Below are 22,906 nucleotides of genomic sequence, written 5' to 3' on the forward strand. Positions count from 1 at the left end.
CTGTTTTTTTTTCTCCTTTCTTTCTTTGGAATGAGCCCTTTGTGACTAGCAGGTGGAGGCCTGGTACTCGGGACAGGATGACTGCTCGAGCTCTGTGCGCATGCTCAGGAAGTTGTGACTTGCCTGGGGCACATGGGGAGCCTGGGCCCTGACTGGCCCCCTCTTGGGCCAGCTCAGGGCCTCCTAGGCTGTGTGTCCTCTTTGGCTATTATCCCTTTGGCCGCATAAATGGTATATCTGCTCTCCCTGACCTCGGTGGAGATCATGCTATTTCGAGAGTCTGATGCTTTGGGTCAGCTCATGGCTGTGCCTGTCATTTCATATGGAGGAGTCCAGATCTGGCACTAATGTCCATAGACTCTATCCTAGAGAAATAAAAACACTAGTCCATAAGGATTTATATTCTGGGTTATTTATGGCTGCACTGTTTGTAGTGGCCAAAAAAAAAAAAAAAAAAAAAAAAAGAAAAAAAAAAAGTGCCTATCAAAAGGGCCAATAAATGATGGTACATTCATACAATGTGGCATTGTGTTGCTCCTAAAAAATGAGTTAGAGCTGGATCTATTGACCTGGAGAGGCGACAGTGATATACGGTCTTTGATAAGCCACTGCAGTGAGACACCGTATGCTCCACTTTTTCTCTGGATCTTCTTTCAATAAGCAAGAAGACTTCCTTGGTTTATGTCTATGTGTGTGTTCATAGTTTTGAATATTTTGCATATGTTGGGCCTCGGTTTCTTCATGTGTTAACGGAGGAGGACACTGGGGCTTCCGTCATACAGCGACAGGGAGGGTCATAGGAGCTGCAGCAGGTGCACAGCAAAACACGGTAAAAACAGTACCTCCCTGGTAATAAGCATTCGGTGGATCTTTGCTGTTATTATCACTGTGGCTATTTCACTTTACTATTTTTGTAATGTTTATTTATGTTTGAGCTGGGGGGAGGGGCAGAGAGAAGAGGGAGACACAGAATCGGAAGCAGGTTCTGAGCTGTCAGCACAGAGCCCAACGTGGAGCTCGAACTCACGAACTGCGAGATCATGGCCTGAGCCGAAGTCGGACACTCAACCGACTGAGCCACCCAGGCGCCCCTCACTATGGCTATTCTAAAAGAACACGGAGAAAGATGTAGGAGATATTTTCAGGCCGTTAATCCTGGTTACAATGTCAGGGGCGGGGGGAGAAAGTCAGGAGAAAGAGATAAACCGTAGAAATAGAAATATTTATTTCTAGTAATAGAAATAAATAGTAGTAGAAATATTATTTATGATCAAAATTAAAGCGAAATTGTGGAAATTAATATCCTAAGTGGTGTCTATGACGTGGTAATGAAAAAGAAGCACTATATATGTGTGGGGGCAAAAATAAAAATATTGATTTAATTAGGTGACTGGAGTGCAGGCAATTTTTCTCTTAGATCCTGTGGTTACTTCGATGCGGTTTTTCCTATCAATTATTTGGGAGGAAGGCCTCGTATGGCTCCTGGCACACAGGTGCTCAGTAAATGGTACCTATGGCTAAATTAATTTTATTTTAATAACTGCTCCCCTCTCAGCTGCCCAGCCTTAGGCTCCCCCCGAAACACCCACGGCTCCTCACGGGGGCCCCTGCGTACCTGCTGATAATTCGTGGTTGCAGAGCTGTTTGGGTCCTGTGCCGTTAAGCAACAGGGAAGCATGATTGAAACTGTTGTTAACAATTGAACTGAAAAGGTAGCACCTGATGCGAAGGCCCGTACCTCTTGCCGCCTCACCCTACACAGTGACGCGCAAGGGATGTCCTAACTTATTTTCTGACACATCACAGAGCCAATTTCCAGATTGGAGCTGCCACACCAGGGAAGGCTCCCTGGAGAGAAGATCATAAATTCTGATCTCCAATCACCTTCTCCCATTTAACCAGATGTGGCATACCAAGCTCCAGAAGCGTAGGCAAGGAGAGGCTCCGGCGGAGTGTGAGAGCGGGTGGAAGTGAGGGGTGTCACTATGGCCTTGGGACAAGCACAGTGGAGAATGTCACTTGTTCTCTTAATCTCGCTTTCTGGTTTTGCTGGAAATTTAGGCTTGACCATGAAGGCATTCTGTGGCTACATTTTTACCTGCCCTCTCAGGGAGGAATGAGGGCATCTGGTTCTCAGAAAACAACTCCACGCCTCATATATTATGGAAGAGTATGTAACGGGAACGGATGACGGACCTGAGGGGATTTCAGGGCTGGAATGTGCTGGATACGCCTTCGGTACTTCCTCAGACCCTCCTGACTTCACCTGCTTTATCAGAGTCTGCTGGCTTCACCTGCAACTTGGGCCCCAAGCTGAGTGCTCTCTCTTGGTCATCATGCCTCCCTGTAAGTTCCTCCTGAGAGTGATAAAACGCATAACCAGTGTCTCTGGTTCCTCCCATCACTTCCAGACTCAGATACAGCATCACAGCAAAGGGTATAGGATCTGGCTTTCCAAATAATTCTCAAAGGGACCCAAATGATGCCACTCAGAAATGTGCTGAGATTAACGCCACATGGGGCAGACTTTGATCGATGGGAAATACGGGAAGGGGAGGAAACTGGCAGATACATTCTGCCTCATCCCTCTTCTGAACGGACTGCTCCCAGAGACAGTTTCTCCATATAACGTGCCTGGAGACTTCCACGTGGCTGAACAATTCTCTTGTTGACAACCTGCTTTTCTCAGCTCATCCTGAGACACGGTCGGCTCAGTAATCACCGCCTTGCATTGCTTTGCAATCTGCTCCTTTCCTCCCCTTTTTCCTCACTCTTACTGCCCTAGGTTTATACAGCACAATAAGACTGGCAGCACCTAATCCCTGCTGCAGGCTCCATTCTCTAGGATAAAGTGGTAAACAGAATAGTGGCCCCAAAAGAGGTCTATGTTCTAATCCCCGGAACCTATGACTGTGTTACCTTATATAGTAAAATGGATTTGCAAATACGATTGAGTTAAATGTGTTAAGATGGGGAAATTATCCTGGATTATCCAGGTGAGCCCAATGTGATCACAGGGATCCCTAAGAGAGGGAGGCAGGAGGGTCAAAGTCAGGAGAAGGGGATGTCAGGTTGGAAGCAGAGATTAGAGAGATGTAGCCATGAGCCAAGGAATGCGGGCTAGTCTAGAAGCTAGTAGAGGAAAGGATCGGCCTCCCCTGGAGTCTCCAGAAGGGACCCTAACACCACTTTGTGCCCCATAAGACTCATTTCACACTTCTGACATCTGGAACTGTCGGAGAATAAATCTGTGTTGTTTTAAGCCACTAAATGTGTGGTAATTTGTTATATCAGCCATATGAGACTAATGCAGGAACCTTGGCTAAAACAGCTCTTAAATGCCCTGGTTTCCAGCATGATCCTATTTTGCATGATTAAAGTTGAATGCCATATTGTATTTTTCCTCTCTGAATTCCTTCTGTGAACAAATCCTAATCTCTCCCCCGGCAGATGGATGCCCTGGGTGGGCTGGGGCAGAGATTTATTCTCACAAAGTAACTGTATACATATGTGTTTATATATACACAATCAACAAAAACAGGAAGACGGGAAGGAAATATTATTAACCATGGCAGCAGGTGACTTACTTCTTGCCTTGAACTTTTGTAGATTTCCCCTCTTATCTCCAACAGACAGACACTTTTCTATTATAGTAAAAAAATCATTTAAAGTGATTAGGTAAGAGACAGTCTAAGGATTTGCACTAGCCTCTGGTACTCTAGAAGTTAGTACAGAGGACAGACTACCATGAGCTGGAACGGTCAGGGTAGGCTTCATGGAGGAGGGAGGAATCAGAGAAAGACCTGGAAGGATGGGTATTGAGGGGTAGAGTAAGAGAAGGAGATATGGTGAAAGCCAAGAAAAGTGTATTTTCCCCAGGTTAATAAATAAACCCATTTGACTTAAAGGGAATGTCTGCAAAGAATGTAATCACAGTACAAAGGAAAAAAATAATGTATGCAGCATTTCCTTTTTGTTGGATATTGTAATAAGTACTCGGCTGGGTTAACTCACTTAATCTTCCCAAAAACCTCATGAGGAAGTTCCGTAATTATCCTAAGTACACAGACGAGGAAATGGAGGAGGAACTGAATGCCACGTAACTCGGCAGCAAGTTGATTGGGTCCAGATTCAAACCCCACAATCACTCAGAGCTCATGTGTGACATGGAGATTGGAGAAGAACCCTTAAGGCCTTGACAGAGCAAATGTATTAATTTTCTATTGCTGCACGTAACAGACTGAATGTTTGTATCTGTGTATCCACAGCTCATAGGTTGAAACCCAGTCCCGCGTGTGATGGCATTTGGTGATGAGGCCTTTGGGAGCCCTCACGAATGGGACCAGCGCCCCATAAAAAGAGATGCCAGAGAGACGATCTCTCTCTCCACAGCAAGAAGGTCACAGCAAGAAGGTGGCCATCTGTAAACCAGGAGGGGGGGCGGTCATCACCAGGATGTGACCATGCTGGCACCCTGATCTTGGACTCCCCACCTTTCAAAACCATGGGAAATAAATTCCTGTTGTTTAAGCCACCCATGCGGTGGTATTTTGTTAAAGCAGCCTCACCCGAGACCTTGCATACCGAATTACTAAACATTTAGCAGATTGAAATGATACCCATTTATTACAGCGCCGTGGGTCGGGGATTCAAGTAGGGTCACCTGGGGTTTCTGTTCAGGGCCTCGCAAGGCCCAACTCACGGTTTGGGCCAGGCAGGGCTCTCCTCCGGAGGCTCTGGGGACAAATCAGCGTCCAAGCTCCGTCAGGTTGCTGGCTGCATGCGGTTCCTGTGGCTTGCGGTTCTCTTCTGCCAGCGGCTGGAGAAAACGCTCTGCCCCAAGGCGCGCGTCTAAATGAGGCCCAGCTGCATAATCTCCCTTTTGCTGCTTTGTGATTTCGGGAAGGCAGCCCATCCTCCTGACCGGCTTCCCTGGCGGGAGGTGTCGGAGCGGGATGCACTTAGCTGGGGTGGGTTTTGGGAGGAGGTCAGGGCACAGCTGGGACTGAGGCGTGGACGGCGTGCAGACTGGAGACCAGAGCACAGTCACAGGGCCGGACGGTGAAGGCCCAGGTTAGGGCAGGCGCGGCGGAAGACAGACCGGAGAGAAACGGGGACGGTGAATCACCCTGTAGCACTTGCGACCTTTTGGAACACCTCCGCGGCCCTTATGTCACGTGAGCCTCATGACGCACCTGTCGGGAAGAAGGAAGGCATGATTCTCTCCATTTGACAAATGAAGAAACTGGCGAGTCCCCGAATCTCTGTGCTTCAAAGGTCAGCCTCTGGGTCCCTGGTCCTGGCTGCCTGACTCAGGCCCCCTGTGCCTCTGGAGTTCAGGAACAGGAATTTGGGCCTTGCTATCAGGTGCCATCGGGTTCCTGCCATTGTGTCCTCCTTGGGCCTGCGGGCAGTTCCTTCCCAAGGGAAACATCTTAGGGGAATCTGATTGGCAGGCACAGGGTGAAGCTAGGGGACATTCCTTTCATGCTCCGGACCCCCCCCCAGCATTCTTAGGAAGGCTGTGAAGGGGGCCGAAGTGAGGGAAGGAAGTGAAGTGGGGCCGAAGTGAGGGAAGGGGATAGGCCACAGAGAGAGGCTTTCTCACCCCTGTTAGGGGGAAAGTAGATGCGAGAGAGAGACTTTTTTATTTTTGTTTTTATTTTACGTTGTCACCTTGAGAAGGGAACGACAGGGGACAGAGAAGCTGGAGGGAATGTGGAGACAGAGTGAATGACACCTACTGACTGTAAGTGACATAAGTCTACCGAGGGAAAATGTGGCATTCCAGAGGAGCAGGAAGGGGAAAAAAAAGTCACTCATATTCCCACCAGGTTAGAAATAACACCCTTTAAGATTTTGGAGCCAGAGAGAGAGTCCAAGTTTTGCATGTGGATATGTATGTCCTATATAGGTACCTACTATTCTAGAAATCTGCTTCTGTGGTTGATCAATACCTATGATGGCTGTATGGGATGGGTCTCCAAGCAGATTCTTGCAGGGGCTGTGCCCCCTCCCCCCCATAAGCAGCGGTCAGGCACGAGCAAGTCCTGTCTCCCCCTCTCTCCAGGAAAGCCATCCACTTAGCTTGCCCTGGACAGCCTATTCTTCAGACACAAATCACTTCCAAAAAAAAAAAAAAAGAAAAAGAAAAAATCACGCCATTAAGAAATTCAGCCCAGTCATCTCAGGTCTCAAATGCTTCCATTTTCTCCAGTCCGTCTGAAAAGGAGAGACACAGAAAGGAGAATTTTAAATGGCACATATTGATTGGCTTGGCTCACCAAAAGAAGGCACTTTACCAGCTTTTCAAATTACAATTTATTCAATAGCGAAAAAGTAACTCAATTTGAGAAAGAGCTCTGACACCCCGTAGGAGTTGCTTTCTCTCCACTTAAATTATATCATGATCATTGTTCACTCATCATTCGCTGGAAGCCACTGGGCAAAGCACAGCTCCTGGCACCTAGGAGACAATCAATAAAGATGGTTGGATTAATGAGACTCTAACTGGCAGGGAAGTTCAAAGTCCAGAGGCTTGGGAAAATCAATGTGGGGTGAAATGGGTTGAACGTGCAAGGTTTATCCTCTTTGGTCCCTATTGGGAAGATCGCAGGGTTTAGAATCAACCTGACCTAGGTTCAAATCCTGCCCCCTTTTACTTCAGTCAGTACTTCATATCTGTGGACCTTAGTGTCCTGGTCAACAAGAGAAGAGACATCTTTCCTGGATGTTTGTTGTGAGGTTTCAAAGAGATGCTCTCCATCAAATGCATCTCCAGGGCCAGAAGAAAGAAGGTGCCTCTAGATATTGTTCTGCTGGAGATGAGGGTTTGATTTCCCAAAGCGGAGGCAGCTATATCTTGCATCCATTAAAATAGTCATTGAATAAAAAAAAAGTTGGTTCATCTCTCTCTCTCTCTCTCTCTCTCTCTCTCTCTCTCTCTCCTTTTTCCTTTGTTCCTTTGTTTTATTTCTTTATACCAGAGGGAAGGTGGGGGGGGGGGAGGGGGGAATGGGTGAAATAGGTGAAGGGAATTAAGAATGCACTTATCATGATGAACACTGTGCAATATATAGACTTGTTGAATCATTATATTGGACACCTGAAATTGGTATAACACTGTAGGTTAACTGCACTGAAATGAAAATTAAAAGCTTAAAAAAACAAACAACAGTTGGTTCTCTTTACTTCCCAGTTCCTCGTCCTTGCCTGCAATTCCAGAAGCTGCCACCAGAGCTAGAGAAATGGGTCAAGTCAGAATTGCAGCGAACTACACTGGGCCCTCCTTTTAAAGAGTACAGGGCTTTTCTGTACATTATCTCCCCCATTTTTCTGTCTTCAAATGATCTGAATGTCTTTACCCACAATAAAAGGATCCATTTGCAGGGGCGCCTGGGTGGCTCGGTTAAGCATCCAACTTCGGCTCAGGTCATGATCTTTAAGTTTGTGAGTTTGAGCCCCATGTCAGGTTCTGTGCTGACGGCCCAGAGCCTGGAGCCTGCTTAGGATTCTCTGTCTCCCTCTCTCTCTCTGCCCCTCCCTGCTCTCTCTCTCTCTCAAAAATAAATAAACATTAAAAATATTTTTTTTGGAAAAGGATCCATTTGCATATCAGCTTCTCAATTACAGATCTTGCTTGACTTAACAATGGGGTTAGTCCCAATACACCCATTGTGAGTTGAAAATATCATAAGTCAACAATGCACATAATTCACCTTACCTACCAAACATCCTAGCTTAGCCCAGCCCACCTTAGATGTGCTCAGAACACTTACATTAGCCCACAGTTGGTTGTCAGCATATCATTGCTGACCCTCGCGATCGCGGGGCTGACTGGGAGTGGTGGCTGCCCTGCCCATCGGCCCCAGAGAGGACCATACACTTACTACTAGCCAGGGAAAAGATCGGAATTCAAAGTACAGTTTCTACCAAATGCATATCACTTTCACACCATCATCAGTTTGAAAAATCTTGTGTTGGGATACAGGAGTGCTGATACATAGGGGCACTTGTTCCCCAATGTTTATAGCAGCACTTTCAACAATAGCCAAATTATGGAAAGAGCCTAAATGTCCATCAACTGATGAATGGATAAAGAAGCTGTGGTTTGTATACACAATGGAATACTACTTGGCAATGAGAAAGAATGAAATCTGGCCATTTGCAGCAATGTGGATGGAGCTGGAAGTATTATGCTGAGTGAAATAAGTCAGTCCGAGAAGGACAGATATCATATGTTTTCACTCATATGTGGATCTTGAGAAACTTAACAGACCATGAGGGAAGGGAAGGGGAAAAAAAATAGTTACAAACAGAGAGGGAGGGAGGCAAACCACAAGAGACTATTAAATACAGAGAACAAACTGAGAGTGGTTGGGGGGGGGGGTGGGGTTGGAGAGAGGGAAAATGGGTGATGGGCATGGAGGAGGGCACTTGTTGGGATGAGCACTGGGTATTGTATGTAAGCCAATTTGACAATAAGTTATATTAAAAAGAAAAAGAAAAAAATCTTGTGTTGAATCATGGTCAGCCAGGGGCCATCTGCACTTTACTGTCAAAGTTGTAGGCTGATTGGTTGCAGGTGACAAAGAAGAGAGTAGGGAGAAAATCTTTGCAAGTTTCTAGGTTCCTGCATTTGGGATCAGTTGCTGACAGCCTGGGAGAGACTTTCTGCTAAATGTTCCAGGATGCTTATTGAGCTTCTGGAAGATAAGCGGTTAACTCTTAGGTCAAATATTGGAATTAAGAACAAAGGTCATGGTGACCTGAAAAAGGATTTTCTTTCTTCCTTGCATAGGGCTTTCATTTTTAATTTCTTTTTATTCAATTAATTTCATGCTATTTCATTTCTTTCATTTATTCATTTCTTTCATTTCATTTTCCTTCAAACATTTATTGGTGCAATATTGTGAGTAGCATTGCTGTAGCTAGGCCCTGGGGATTTTTCTGGGAACAAAATAAATGAAGCCTTTGCCTCTTGGAGTTGAGATTCTGCTGGGGGAGACAGACAGTTGAACAATAAACATAAGATAATGGCAGGCAGTAATAAATGTTCCAAAGGAAAAAAAAAAAAAAAGCAAAGTAAGAAGCTAGACTGTCATGGAGGCAATATCTGGGCAAAGTAACCGAGTACAAAGGCGGAGTAAGCCTTTGTAGATATCTGGGGGTGAAGGAATGTTCCAGGCAAAGAAGTAGAAAGTGCAAAGGCCTGAAGTCAGGGCATGTGTTGTGGCGATGAGGACCGGAGTGCGCTGAGCACAGGGGAGAGCAGAGGGACATAAAGTTGGAGACGTGGCCCAGATCGCACGGACCCTTAGAGGATGTAGTATCGACCTGGGATTCTATGCCAAATTTGGGAAATTGTTAAAAGGTGTTATAAGCGGGATGACTTATATCCTCCCCCCTCCAATTAACACCTTGAAGCCCTAACTGCCCGTACCTCATAATATGACTGTATCTGGAGACGGATTTTGAAGACGATGAAACTGCAATGAGGCCATTACCGTGAGCCCTAATCTAGGATGACTGATGTCCTTATACGAAGAGGAAATTTGGACACAGAGAGAGATACCAAAGACGCATGGGGATAGAGAAAAGACCACGTGAGGACCACAAGTCGAGGAGAGAGGCTTAAGAAGAAACCCAAACTGCCAACACCCCGATCGTGGACTTCCAGCCTCCACGACTGTGAGGAAAGAAATCTATTGTGTGTGCCAGGCAGTCTGTGGTATTCAGTTATGGCAGCTCTTAAAACAAACACAAAGGGTATCAAAGCACAGACTGCCATCATCTGGCTTTAATTTTCAAACGATCCCTCCAGCTGCTGTGAAAAAAGGGCCATGGTGGGGAAGAGTGGAGACAAGGAGGCCAGCTAAGAGGCTGCTGCAGTGACCCAGGTAAAATGGGGCTGGGGGCTGGACTGTACCAGTAGGAAAAGAGGTGATGAGAAGTCCCGAATCCAGACAAACCTTGCAGGAAGAGCTAACGGGATTTGTGGGAAAGAGGAAATGGACATGCTGGCCAAGTCAGGCTTGTTCAGGATGTCCACTCAGGCACTGGCCAAAAGCATCCAATCCCTTGTCCCCCCAAGAGGTTCTGGGTACTGCGACAAGATCTTAAAAAAAAAAAAAGCCCTAAGATTTTACAGCCAAACTGATCTTACAAGGAACAAAAGGCAGAGGCTACTGAAGGAAAGGAGATCCTAGGATAGTTCTAGGGTCAGAATGCTTGGATTTAAATCCTGGATCCACTTCTTACTGTGTGACTAAGGGCAAGTTATTGAAACATTCTAAATGTCAGTTTCTTCATCCATGCAATGAAGACGACAATATCCACCTCGTGGGCCTGTTGTGTGAATCGGTGTATTTATGTAAAGCTCTCAGCATAGATTTGTCCTATAGTAAATGGTATGTATTGGTTAGCTCTTGCTGTGTAACAACCACCCCCCCATCAACTCAGTGGCTTATACAAGAAGCATGTATTATTGCTCATGAATATGCATGTCAGTTATTTTTTTAAGGGGACCAAGAAGGACCAAGAACATGAGATCTGTTTCCAAAGGACCTGTGAACTAGGCAAACAGTGGAAACACACACATAAAGCTCACAAATCTTCGCACAGTTTGTAGGAGCTTGTAAGGATGCACTGGGACTGGCTGGGAGACACGAGTTCTGGTCCAGTTGTGGGATTTGGGGCAAGATCCTTCCCTCACTGTGCCTCAGTTTCCATATATAAGGGAAGGAGTTGGATCAGACAATCTTGAGAATTTCCTCCAGATAGGGATTCCCTTGAATGGATGTAATACTACCTGCCTACCCGTGGCTTGAACAAATGGGAGTGGTATTATGCAAACGTGGAGCTAAGCAGTCCAGGACTCAGTGATACCTGCCGTCTCCCTGCTCTGACACCCTTAGAGGGCTGGCTTGTCATCTCAGTCCCAAGGCAGTCACTGTGCCTCCAAATATCGTACCTTTGTTCTAGGTAGGTAAAAAGGAAGGGACAGAAAGAGAGCAAAGGTTCATACCCACAGAGTCTGTTTCTATTTGTTTTTTTTTTTTTTTTAATTTTTTTTTTCAACGTTTATTTATTTTTGGGACAGAGAGAGACAGAGCATGAACGGGGGAGGGGCAGAGAGAGAGGGAGACACAGAATCGGAAACAGGCTCCAGGCTCCGAGCCATCAGCCCAGAGCCCGACGCGGGGCTCGAACTCCCGGACCGCGAGATCGTGACCTGGCTGAAGTCGGACGCCTAACCGACTGCGCCACCCAGGCGCCCCGAGTCTGTTTCTATTTGTAAGAAAATCAAAGACTTCCCTGTGAGCCCCATCCTGATGATTTATGCTTGTCTTTTTATTTTTTATTTATTAAAATTTTTTAAATTAATTTATTATTTTGAGAGAGAGAGAGAGCAAGTGCACAAGCAGGGGAAGGGCAGAGAGAAGCAGAGACAGCATCCCAAGCAGGCCCTGTACCCTTAACACAGAGCCTGATGCAGAGCTCGAACTCACAAACTGTGAGCTCATGACCTGAGCTGAGATCAAGAGTCGGCTGCATGGGGCACCTGGGTGGCTCAGTCGGTTAAGCGTCCGAATCTGGCCCAGGTCACGATCTCGCCGTTCCCAAGTTCAAGCCCTGCGGCAGGCTCTGTGCTGACAGCTCAGAGCCTGGAGCCTGTTTCAGATTCTGTGTCTCCCTCTCTCTCTCTGTCCCTCCCCCACTCATGCTCTGTCTGTATCTCTCAAAAATAAATAACCATTAAAAAAAAAAAGAATCAAACTTAACCAACTGTGCCACCCTATGCTTGTCTTTTTAACCAGAGCTGTTCTCCATAGCTGCCCAAGTAGAAGGTAGCTACAAGTTCTGAACAGGAGTTGGGTCAGTAAATCATGCTGCTGGCTGCAAACACTAACTACACATTCATAGAGTCCCATGGGAGCACCCTTGGGTCCTCAGACCCACAGGGAACTCTGACCAGTCAGAGTTGTCCCTCTGGTAACATTTCCCATATGATTTCATGGGACTATAAATTCTTTTTTTTTAATTTTTTGTTTTTAACATTTATTTATTTTTGAGACAGAGCGAAACAGAGCATGAACGGGAGGGGCAGAGAGAGAGGGAGACACAGAATCGGAAGCAGGCTCCAGGCTCCGAGCCGTCAGCCCAGATCCCGACGCGGGGCTCGAACTCACGGACCGCGAGATCGTGACCTGAGCCGAAGTCGGACGTTTAACCGACTGCGCCACCCAGGCGCCCCAATATAAATTCTAAAAAAGACAAGGACACTGCTTGCTCGTTCTCACCCGGATCTTCAGAACCTGGTCCAGGGCCTGGCCCATCAGAGTTGCATGGCAAACATTTGTGAATGAACAAATCGCCCATCAGTGTGTATGGATTTCAATGGACGGGGCACTCGGGGAATGAGGGATCTGGATAATTGGATTTTCTGGCAGCCTGAGGCTGAAGCAGAAAAGCTTATGATTTCAAATTAATTCCAGCAACACTGAGTGCCTTCCGCATCCATAGCTCCAAGGTAAAAACGCACGTGCTGTGTATGTGTAATGGTCGGGGTCTCGGCAAGAAAGACGGCGCCGTCAGGGTGAGGGTGGGGCTTGAGGAGGCTCCACTCACACAGGCGTGACAGGCTTAAGGGAAACCAACAAAGGGTGCCGGAGTCCCCCTTGGGCCAGCAGCGCTGGGGAGCCCTGCCGTCCCTGGGGGGCACAGGGGAAGGGGAGGGAGTGGATCCCCCACCAGATGAGAGCCAGAGCAGCAGCTGGAGCTGCAGCAGATGTCCTGGCAGGCGCCGTGGCCTCACACAGGGGAGCCCCGCCCCCCGGCCACTGTGCACAGAGAGAATGAGCACCCTGCCTCTGCTTCCTTTCCCCCCACTGCTCACCTGCTGGTGCATTTCATCTGCCAAACCCTCCTGGGAACCAGAGGAGGGGGGAGCCTACTGCGGTCAAACCCCAGGGGGGCACAAAGCAGGGAGGGGAAGGGTTGGGGGAGGGTTGCGTTGGGGGCAGGTGGACATTAGCGTCCACTTCTGCATAGTAGAACAGAGGCCTGGAGTAGTTCAGTCCTTTGCCCAAGTTCACATGGCTTGGGAACGGCCAAGCCGGGACTAGTGCTCAGACCACCTGACTCCCATTCCAGTGCTCGTTCCCAGCTCCTCGCCACCTCCTACTGCAGCCTACTTGAGAGACAGCCTGCTCATTCCTTTTGCTTCTGGATTCTTCTCGGGAGTGAGGAGACCTGGGTGGAAAGCACTGCCTTTCTGGGCAGGAGAATGAATTCTGCAAAACGTAGATTGGAAATTGGCTGGGGGTGTTCTGTTTAAGCCTCTTTAAGAGTGGAAAGAAAATTACGTCTGCAGTCAGCAGGGCTGAGTACTAGGTGGGCCCCCACTGACAACGGGTATTATTTATTGAGCCTCTGTTATGTGCCAGGCACTGTCCTAAATGTTTCACTCACATCATAACCCTCAAAGGAAGGTAGTATTATTTCCATTTGCCTGGCTCCAAAACAGAAGCATGGAGAGGTTAAATTACTTGTGCAAGGTAGAGCTAGGATTCAAAATCAAGACTGGATACAAAGGCCGAGATCCTACTTTTACTCTCATGGTTGCCCTTCCGAGGACTGCAAGCTGATTTTGACCCATTTGGACCCCCAAATTTTGTAAAAAAAAAAAAAAAAAAAATGAAATCAGTGGCCAACAGCTTAAAATTGTGTGCCATTTCACATAAAAACCCGAATTTCCGACTTCTATCGAAAAGTGGGAAGATTGGAAACCCTGGGCCCATATTCTCATACGGCAACAATCGACTAACGCTGAGTGACAGCTACCTCCTTTAATGGGAGATCTGCTCTCATTTTGCCCTAGTCCTCACCACTCCCTACTGTCCAACACTGAGGCTGCAAATCCGTTGCCATTCCTCATCTGCTTTCCCATAGGTTCTCTTACACCCAGGCCACTCCATTTATTTACATTGCCAGCTTGGCTGCAGTAGGTGTTTGGGCTGTGCCCACATCACTGATACAAGATGATCTACTGGGGTGACAGAAGCAAACATTTGACCTTCTGTTAATGTGTCTGATCTCATTCGTGCTTTTTTTTAAAGTTTTTATTTAAAGTTTTCTATTTTTCAAGTTAATTTATTTATTTTAATTTTTTAATTTTTATTTTGAGAGAGAAAGAGAGAGTGAGAGCAGGGGCGAGGAGTAGCGGGGGAGAGAGAGAAAGAGAGAGAGATCGACAGAGAGAAAGAGAATCTCAAGCACATTCCATGCTTAACGCAGAGCCTGACACGGGGCTTGATCCCATGACCTGGAATCATGACCTGGGCTGAAACCAAGAACTGAATGCTCAACCGACTGAGCCACCCAGGCGCCCCCTGATCCCGTATGCTCTTAATGTTTATTTTCATGTTTTACTGTATATTTAATATATTAATACAACAGTCACGACTGTATTTTATAAATGAATTTTATGCATGTGTCCTGGAGCTATTGCTCAGAATATTTTCCTGATAGGGCTCTGAGATAGAAACGTTTGAAGACCACTGCTCTTAATCCCTGCTTGCATGGTAGTTACGAGACACTGTAGAAATCCCTTTGATTTTCTAGGCCTAGATTTTTTTTTCGTCTGGAAAACGGGGATATTGATACTGCCTACCTTGAAGAGTTGTTGCAAAATTCTAAACGCCCAGCAAAATGTAAAGTGCTGAGCCATAAAAGCCGAAGGCCACCCTGGGAGACGTAACTTGGCACAGCCAGCCATGTGGTGGCCACTCCTCTTATTTTAATGTCAACCTGGAAGGGGGACCGGAAGCTTCCCTGTGGGGTGTTGAGTCGTAAAGCCTGGGCTGCTGGCTGACCTGGTCCAACCCCCTGCACAGCAACAAGGATTGATTTCCACGTTCATTAGTGTGTTGATGCACCCCGGAGGAAGACAACCGCTCTGCTCTCATTAAAGAGAAGCAGCCGGCCCATTTCTGTTCACCTTCCCCTCACCTCCAGCCTCCACCCGATATCCCAGAAAGACTTCTTCTCATTTCCTTCAACCCTGATGGTCTCCCCTGTCCCTGGGTTCATTCTCACTTGGGGAGAGTATAGATTTAAAGGTGGATTCAGACACACAGGTGGGGGTGTCAGCACAGTTAAAGCTCCCTCCCACCAGAAGGGGAGAGATGAACTTGAGATCAGGCACTTCAAAGCTTCTTGAGGGCATCTCTGCCGGAGATGGGGCCTAGGCCTCCTGGGGGTGGGCCCTTTGGTGGACTTAGGGGGTTAGACCGTGAACATTGAGTGAGTCTGTGGGACACTCGCTCCTTTCCTTCCAACGCCAAGGATGAGTGTACAATTGTTCAAATCCCCAAAGTATGGAGAAAGATGTTAGCTAGGACCACAGCCTACTAAGTAGTGGAGTATGGATGATCAAATGTCCTGCTTTGCCTGGGACTGAGAGGTTTCCTGGGATATGGGACTTTCAGTGCTAAAACTGGGACAGTTTAGGGCAAACAGAAAAGGTTGGAGAGCCCAGATGGAGCCAGAATTCAAACCTTTACAATCTGTCTCTGAAGCCCACATGCTAACCCACTCCTCTGCAGTGCCTTGAGTAAGGACAGAGAGAGCCACCAGGGGTATGTGCAGTGTGGCAGGCAGTGAACCCCCGGAGGAAGAAAGAGAAGGAGCCTCATTTATAGGGACCAGCTCTCTGTGTTATTTTTCTGAGTGTGGCAGGAGACAGTAGAGAAAGTGGCTCTCTACCCACCTTGTTTGCAAAATGAGATTCCAGTAGAGAAAGGGCCAGAGCGTGTGCAGATCCTATGAGCTCCTGTTCATAGAACATCTTTCCATTTATAACTTTAGACCAAATGCTGGTGAGGTAGGTTTTCATAGATGAGGAAATCAGAGCTTTGAGAGGCTCAGAAATGTGCTCAAAGCTCACCTTAGTCCTTTGCCCTGCTGTTAAAAAAAAAATTCCATAGGCCAGGAAGCTTATGAACAGTTGAAATTCATTGCTCACAGATCTGAAGGCTGGAAGTCCAAGATCAGGATGCCTGCTTGGTTGGATGAGGGCCCTCTTCTGGTTGCAGACCTCTCACCATATCCTCATATGACAGAACGGGCTAGGGACAGAGACGTGGGATCTCCTTTATGAGGGTGCCAATCCCGCCTTCACAAAGCCTCCACCTTCATGACCGAATCCTTTCCCAAAGGTCCCACTTACTAAAACCATTCCTTTTGGGGGTAACTATTTCAACATTTGAATTCTGGGGGACACAAAGATTCAGACTGTGGCATCCAAGCGAAGAGCTGGCCCTAAGTCATGGAGAATTATGAGAGATCTCTTTATGAGCACTAAGCCATTCACGAGGGCTCTACCCTTGTGGCAGAAGGAAATAGATAACCCTCTGTTGAAAGTAGTAGACTTCGCACTTGACCTTAGGTCTTTTTGCCCCCAGTGCCCGTGGTTTCAACCATTAGGCAATACTGTCTCTCCAGGAGGATTTCTTAAAACAGAGTCATTTCCTATTATTTTTTTTTATGTTTTTTACATTTATTTATTTTTGAGAGAGAGAGAGAGACAGAGCACGAGTGGGGGAAGAGCAGAGGGAGAAGGAGACACAGAATCTGAAGCAGGCTTCAGGCTCTGAGCTGTCAGCACAGAGCCCAATGTGGGGCTCAAACCCACAAACCGTGAGATCATGACCTGAGCTGAAGTCGGGCGCCCAACCAGCTGAGCCATCTGGGTGCCCCTCATTTCCTATTATTGTTATAACTCAAAGCTGGCAGGAGAGGAAAGTAGGTGGGTGAGAGCTCTGTTCAATCTTTCTGTGCCTTTTGAGTATATTCTCGACTTTCTGCTATTGGCTGCTGGTGTTAAGGCCGGGAGAGTGAGCCAAATTTCGGTGTCTCATATTTCCTTGTTACTAACATCTGGTCAGAAAAGGTCAAAGTTGTTAAATGCAACACGGTCTTGGAGGTGTCTATGGATTTTATTACCCCCCCCCATCCTGCACCCCCACTTCTCGAGCTTTGTCTGAGCCTTTTCGGGTGTGTGTGTTGGGGTGGGGGTGTTACCACACATGTGCACACCCTGGGTTTAATTTATCAGTGTTACAGACTGTAAAAAAGTTAGGCTTTGTAACACTGCCTACGGTCAAGAGCCAAAATTAAAGTGTTATTTAAAATACATGAGAGAGACTGATAAGTCATAGCTTTGAAAAGTATGATACCACCTTGACTGTAAACAACTACCTCCTTGGGAGATCCAGTCCAAAGAAAAGTTTTCCTCTGGGTCCTGTTAATACGTGAAGCTCCAATCACAAATCTGAGCAGAAGTCAATTCAACATTGAGTGAACGTCTCCTATGTGTCAGGCTCTGTGCTAGGTGCTGTGAGGATAGAAAGATGACATTGACTAGGATCTTTCCCTCATCCAGTCCCCAGGTCATTGAAGGAGACATTATTATACTCCAGGGTAGAAACAAAGAAAGGGACAGTATTCAGTCAGGGGCAATGGCCTGAGCAAAGATCTAGAGGGTGAAAACTAATTACACTTGGGACAGGGAAAGAGCCTCTTTGGCTCACAGTGCACTGAGGGAACAAAGACACAGAAAATGTAGGTCCCTGCGGGAAGGAACACCCCCCTGACGTCAGACCTCAGTCCTGAAGATATGGAGATGCATATATAAGCCGGAAATAGGCCTCAGGAGAATCTGATGGTCAACCGTAAGAGTTAAATGTTGATAAAACCCAAAGAATGACACAAACTCGGGTAATTGCCAAACCTAGGGCACAGATGAAGCGGTCAGACGTTCAGCTGGGGGAGCGCGCTGCACGGGCTGGAGATGTAGCATGCTTCGCAGGCAGAACGGGAATTCAACCTAGAGGTGGCCTTTGGAGAATGGAAAGAATTTCCTTGGCGGGAGAGGACGGCCAGGGGCATTCTGAGCAGAGGGAGTTTCGGGAAGAAGGGTGGGGTGGAGGGAAGGAGGTATACCTGGGGTGTGTGAGTTCCCTGGTTAGACTAGTGCAGAAGGGTCTGCTCTAACTCCGCCCCCCCCCCCCCCCCCGGGCAAGTGATCAACAGGGTGATGAAGGGTGACCAGGTGTTGGGGGCAGATAGCTCTGGGCTGGGTTGAACTCTGATTTCTCTCTAACTGGTTGAATTCTAACTCCTTAACTGATTTTAAGTCACCTCTCTGTACCCCCCTTAGCCCCGGTTTCCTCATTTGCAGAAAGGCCTGAAGAACCAGACTTCCTTTGCAGGGCTGCTGTGAGGGTTAGAGCTTTACGTCCGCTAGAGCGCTCTGTGGGCAAGTCATAGCGAGTCCCAAGTCACCTGGCCTTCTACTTCGCACCCCCTACGTCTGCTTCCCTCTCAGGAGATAGGATCACACTCAGGCATTGCTTGGCGGCAAGAAAAGAAGACAGCGCCTCCTCGCGGCTTTCTTGTATGCGTGAGGAAATCTCCCAGAAGCCCCTGCAGGTCACGTGCTCATTCTGAGTCACTCACTGACAGAGGGGGTGGGGCTTCCCCTAAGGCCAATCAGGCTGGGCAGTGAGCCGGGAGGCGAGGGCGCTTCCAGTCCCGGAAGGGGCGGTGCCCGCTGCACTTCCTGGAGCAGCCGCATAGCTGCCGTGGGGTGCGGGACCCCAAGTGCCCCGTTTGGTGACAGTTTGCAGAATGCGGGCACAGGTGGCAGAGGAGGCCACGCAGATCACAGGGCTCAAGATCCCTTTCCTTGATGTTGTCTGGGTCACTAAACTTGGAAATAAAAGGGAAGGGTGAAAAAGAAGCGACATTCTGAGAGAACTGAGCAGCTCAGAGTGGTTGGTATCAAAATCATAATGTTGTCCATAAAGTTCTTTGAAATCCATAAAGTCTTTTTCCCTCCATTCTTCTCCAGGGCATAATAACCTATCCCTTTTCATTTATTCTTCACAAGCACCCGGGCTTCCGTCAGGGACGGTTTACAGCCCTTCCTGCTACTTGTTAATACCATCCGGAGGTGTCCTGTGGTTGGTGCCCCCAGTGACTGCGAACGTGGTGGGACAGGTCTCCGCTCCAGCACCGCATGGCGCGTAGCTTGTGCCAGGGTGGGCAAGCTAGCCTCTCTGTGCTTGTCCTCAATGGGTCCCGGTTCCCAGGAGACAAGCACCAGCCTTACTGGTTGCATACAGTTTGTTCTTCTCGGTCTGCATGAGGTGGCCTGTAGAAGATAGGGAGGATTTGTGAATCCTGCAGGATCGGAGTCTTGCCACTTCCTGCCACCTCATCAAAGAGCAGAACATAGAAATAGGCTACGTGAAGGGAGAGAACGTGCAGCTTAATAAAAAGCACGCACTCCATAATGTAAGGAAATTACAGTATTATTACATTCCAGCACAGCAACAAGATATAAATAGATACTAATAAGTAAAATTAGGTTAATTGCTGAAAAAAGTACAATTCATAATAGGGTTGCATTATATAAATGTTTGCACATGTAAATGTCCTTTAATATACATGGACTTCGCTGCGTTGGCATGAAAAATTGCCGGCTCTGCTGTAATTAGCTGTGTGATCTCAGGCAACTCTTCCCCTTTCTGAGCCTCAATTTCATTGGCTATAAAATGAGGCTAATAATTTCTTTCTTGTAATAAAGAACAGATGAGGTAATGTGTGAAAGGGCTTTGAAAACTGGAAAACCCAATACATTCCTTAGGTATTTAATAATTATCGTAACTAATAATCATCATAACTAATAATCATCCACAATAAAAATATATTCAAGGAAATCATAAAGACTCATTGTTTGAAATGCCAAACTAAAAAGTGATCCAGAAGTACTAAATTCATGTTTTTCTTTACAACAGTGTCTACAAATTGGAGACATTTGATTTGCTTTTTTTAGATACTGGGTTTTTTTTTTGTTTTTTTTTTGTCTTGTTTTTTTTGTGTTTTTTTTTTTTTTTTTTAAGAGAGAGACAGAGTGCAAGCGGGGGAGAGGAGCAGAGGGAGAGACGGGAAGAATCTTAAGCAGGCTTCATGTGGAGCCCAACGACACAGGGCTCAGTCCCACGAGCCTAGGATCATGACGTGAGCCAAAATCAAGGGTCGGATACTCAACCAACTGAGCCATCCAGGCATCCTGATACTTTTTGATTAACAACAACTTTGGCCCTCGCAGCATCTTTAGGGACTGAACAGCAACTGGTGGGTTGTTTTGGACAGAAACCTGGATGGCCCAATCTCCTTGATTAAGGTAGCTACCTTTATGAATGTATTTTCTGGGTAAACATGAAAACCGGATTAAATCGGGCACTTCATTTTGGATAAGGAAACGTCAGGGCCCTGTGGGATGAACTGTTTATAGTCTTACTACAGAAATGGATGCACTATTTATACTTAAGAGTTCTGCTATCTCAAACCATGGCCCTTTGCTTCTAACTTCAAGTTCATTCACAGAGCCATCACCAGGGAGGGAGTCAGTTATTGTGGGTTAAAAGCAACTAATGTCAGACCCCTGCTGGCCTAATATGGTACTGCATGGGCAAACGCAGTCTGGTTCCTGTTAATGGGGAAATTAGCTACAGGGGCAAGAGAGTGGAGAAGCCAAGGATTCAGTGTGGCCTAATTTATATCTAGGTGTCACTATTCATCAAAATGTGTGCCAAAATGGGAGCAAGAAGAAAGGTCGACCTCGAATGGAGAACAACAGCTCTTGAGGGGCAACCAGGGATCATAAGCTGCAGTTTAGAGCAGCTCCCCCTTGGTTGCTAACAGCACATAGAATGTGACACTTTTTCTTCACTGCGCTTTCAAACTCATCGTTGATTACATGCTCTCACTTCTCACAGGGAAAAAGCTTTCCCCCCAGCTTTTTCATTCTGCCTCTCAAAAGCAAGGAGGAAGGCCTCTGAAGAGTGAAGGTCAAAATACAGTGCTCAATAATATATGTGATGGGACCACTATACTAGGAGGTGGGATATGCTGGTATAAGGAGCGCCTAGAATTGCAATGCGTTTCCTTCTGTGGTCTGAGCTCTTTCCTGCTCTCTCATGAAACTGAAGTAAAATGGCACCTGCCTCTGCAAGGAAAATGGAGTCCAGGGTAAAGGAAGCACACAGCAGCCCAGGGAGGCACAGAAGAAACCCCAACAAGACAAGAACCGCTGATGAAGAGAGCACAGCTCTTGCTTTGAGGGAGAGGACTTTCTTTTAATGTTAATTTATTTTGAGAGAGGGCAAGCATGGGCGGGGGGAGGGGCAGAGAGAGGGAGAAAGAGAATCCCAAGCAGGCTCAGCACCCCCAGCACCGAGCCTGACATGTGACTTGATCTCATGAGCCACGAGATCATGACCTGAGTCGAAATCAAGAGTTGGACGGACACTTAACGAAGCCACCCAGGTGCTCTGAGGAAGAGGAGCTTGATCAGTGCTCCTGGCTGGTAGAAATCAGAGCAGGAATGGAGAGTCCATTTTGGAGGAGCAGAGGTTGGAGAGTGGCAAAGTGGCTGACGTGCCAGCTCAACTCCCAACCTAGTGGTTTTGGCTGCAGTGAACAGGTAAACCCCAGGGAGCAGAACCAGAAGTTGGGAGTGGGGAGCCATGAGGGATGGGGAGAGTCAGTCCACTTTCTCTGCTTTAACACGGTTGAGCAGATGAAGTCTTCTTCTTTTGCTCAGGCCAGAAAGCTCTGAGGAGGGTTTCCAATGATCCAAAGTCATGGCCTTACCTCATTGGGTCCTAGCGTCCCCATGACTTGAAGGTCACAGAGACAAAATGGTCTTGCACTATGATTAAGGGTGTTTTTCAGCCAACCCTTCCTCTTCAGGGTTTGTGCCTGTTCAGTTTGGCTTGAGTGATGCAAATCCATTCTTCCCAGTAAAACAAAATCATCATCTCATTAGCATCCCCGAGAATGTTCTGTGATTACAGGAAGGAAAGCTGTGATTGCCAATCTAAACAGGGAGAACTTGGTGATTTTCAAAGGCACTGTTGGCTGCACTGAGCAGGCAGTAAGAAACCCACCCTCAATTTTCTGTACGGTGCTCCTCTACACGGTCAGACTCAAATACTCAACTATCCTCCTGTTGATGAATACTTAAGTCATCACCACATTTCTGCCATTAGAAACAATGTTACATGAACACTCTATGCAAAAAGCTTTGTATATGTGTCATATTTCTTTGTTAGAGAGATCTAGAAATGGGATTGGATACCACCAAATTTCCTTTTGAAAATCTTTTTTCATACTTCATCAATTTGTTATAGTAATGCTAATATTGATTATAACTATTTTATTTGAGGGCTATTTGCCAGGCACTGTATTAAGCACTTTTCACACATTATCTTATTTGATCATTCTCATCAGTATGTCAGGTTCTATTATTATCCCCATTTTAGAGATGGAGAAATGGAGACACAGGGCGGGTAAGTTACGCATTTAAAGTGACTTAAGACATACCAGGCCCAGGCTTCCTGATCCATTTTTCACTCCTACCTCCATTTCAGGAAGAGAAAGCTTGAGTAAAAGGCATAATGAACTTGTCCATGAGAAGAAGCCAGTGGGAAGCTGATTGTTGGAAGTGTTGTCATCTTGAGTCTTCATTGACAAATCTTTGAGTTTGGTGTTGATACAAGGACGTTAAACTCAAGGTCACAAGAGGATTTTACTCCAGCTATGCCCACAAAACCTCTCTTTTAGATGCATAATGCAGTCAACGTTGTACTGGTTCTATTTAACCTCTGCCAAAACAGCTGGTTGAAGTGGTTTTCCTCTCAATTAAATTAACTCCCTGTCTCAGTGTTCTGCTGTGTCAGGCTAAGAGTACACGAAATGGGATGGGGGTAGATCCAGTTCAAGGCCATAGCGTTGTGCATTCCTAGAAACGGAATCCCTCGATTAGCGTGAA

At 46.8% G+C, this 22,906-nt stretch overlaps 1 long non-coding RNA gene across 3 annotated transcripts in view; it reads left to right on the forward strand.

The window, feature by feature from the left end:
* Positions 1–4,536, forward strand: part of LOC121043542 (uncharacterized) — a 9,187-nt gene extending 4,651 nt beyond the window's left edge. Inside the window, exons 4-5 of one of the 3 annotated variants that reach the window (XR_005796891.1) lie at positions 2,062–2,346; positions 4,269–4,536. This is a non-coding gene — a long non-coding RNA (uncharacterized LOC121043542). The remainder of the gene's footprint in view (positions 1–2,061; positions 2,347–4,268) is intronic. The other 2 variants (XR_005796892.1, XR_005796893.1) reach the window with 2 other exon arrangements.
* The last annotated feature ends 18,370 nt before the right edge of the window (positions 4,537–22,906 follow it).

Source organism: Herpailurus yagouaroundi, unplaced genomic scaffold, assembly GCF_014898765.1.
Source record: "Herpailurus yagouaroundi ecotype Mexico unplaced genomic scaffold, PumYag 187, whole genome shotgun sequence".
NCBI classification, from domain to species: domain Eukaryota; kingdom Metazoa; phylum Chordata; class Mammalia; order Carnivora; family Felidae; genus Herpailurus; species Herpailurus yagouaroundi.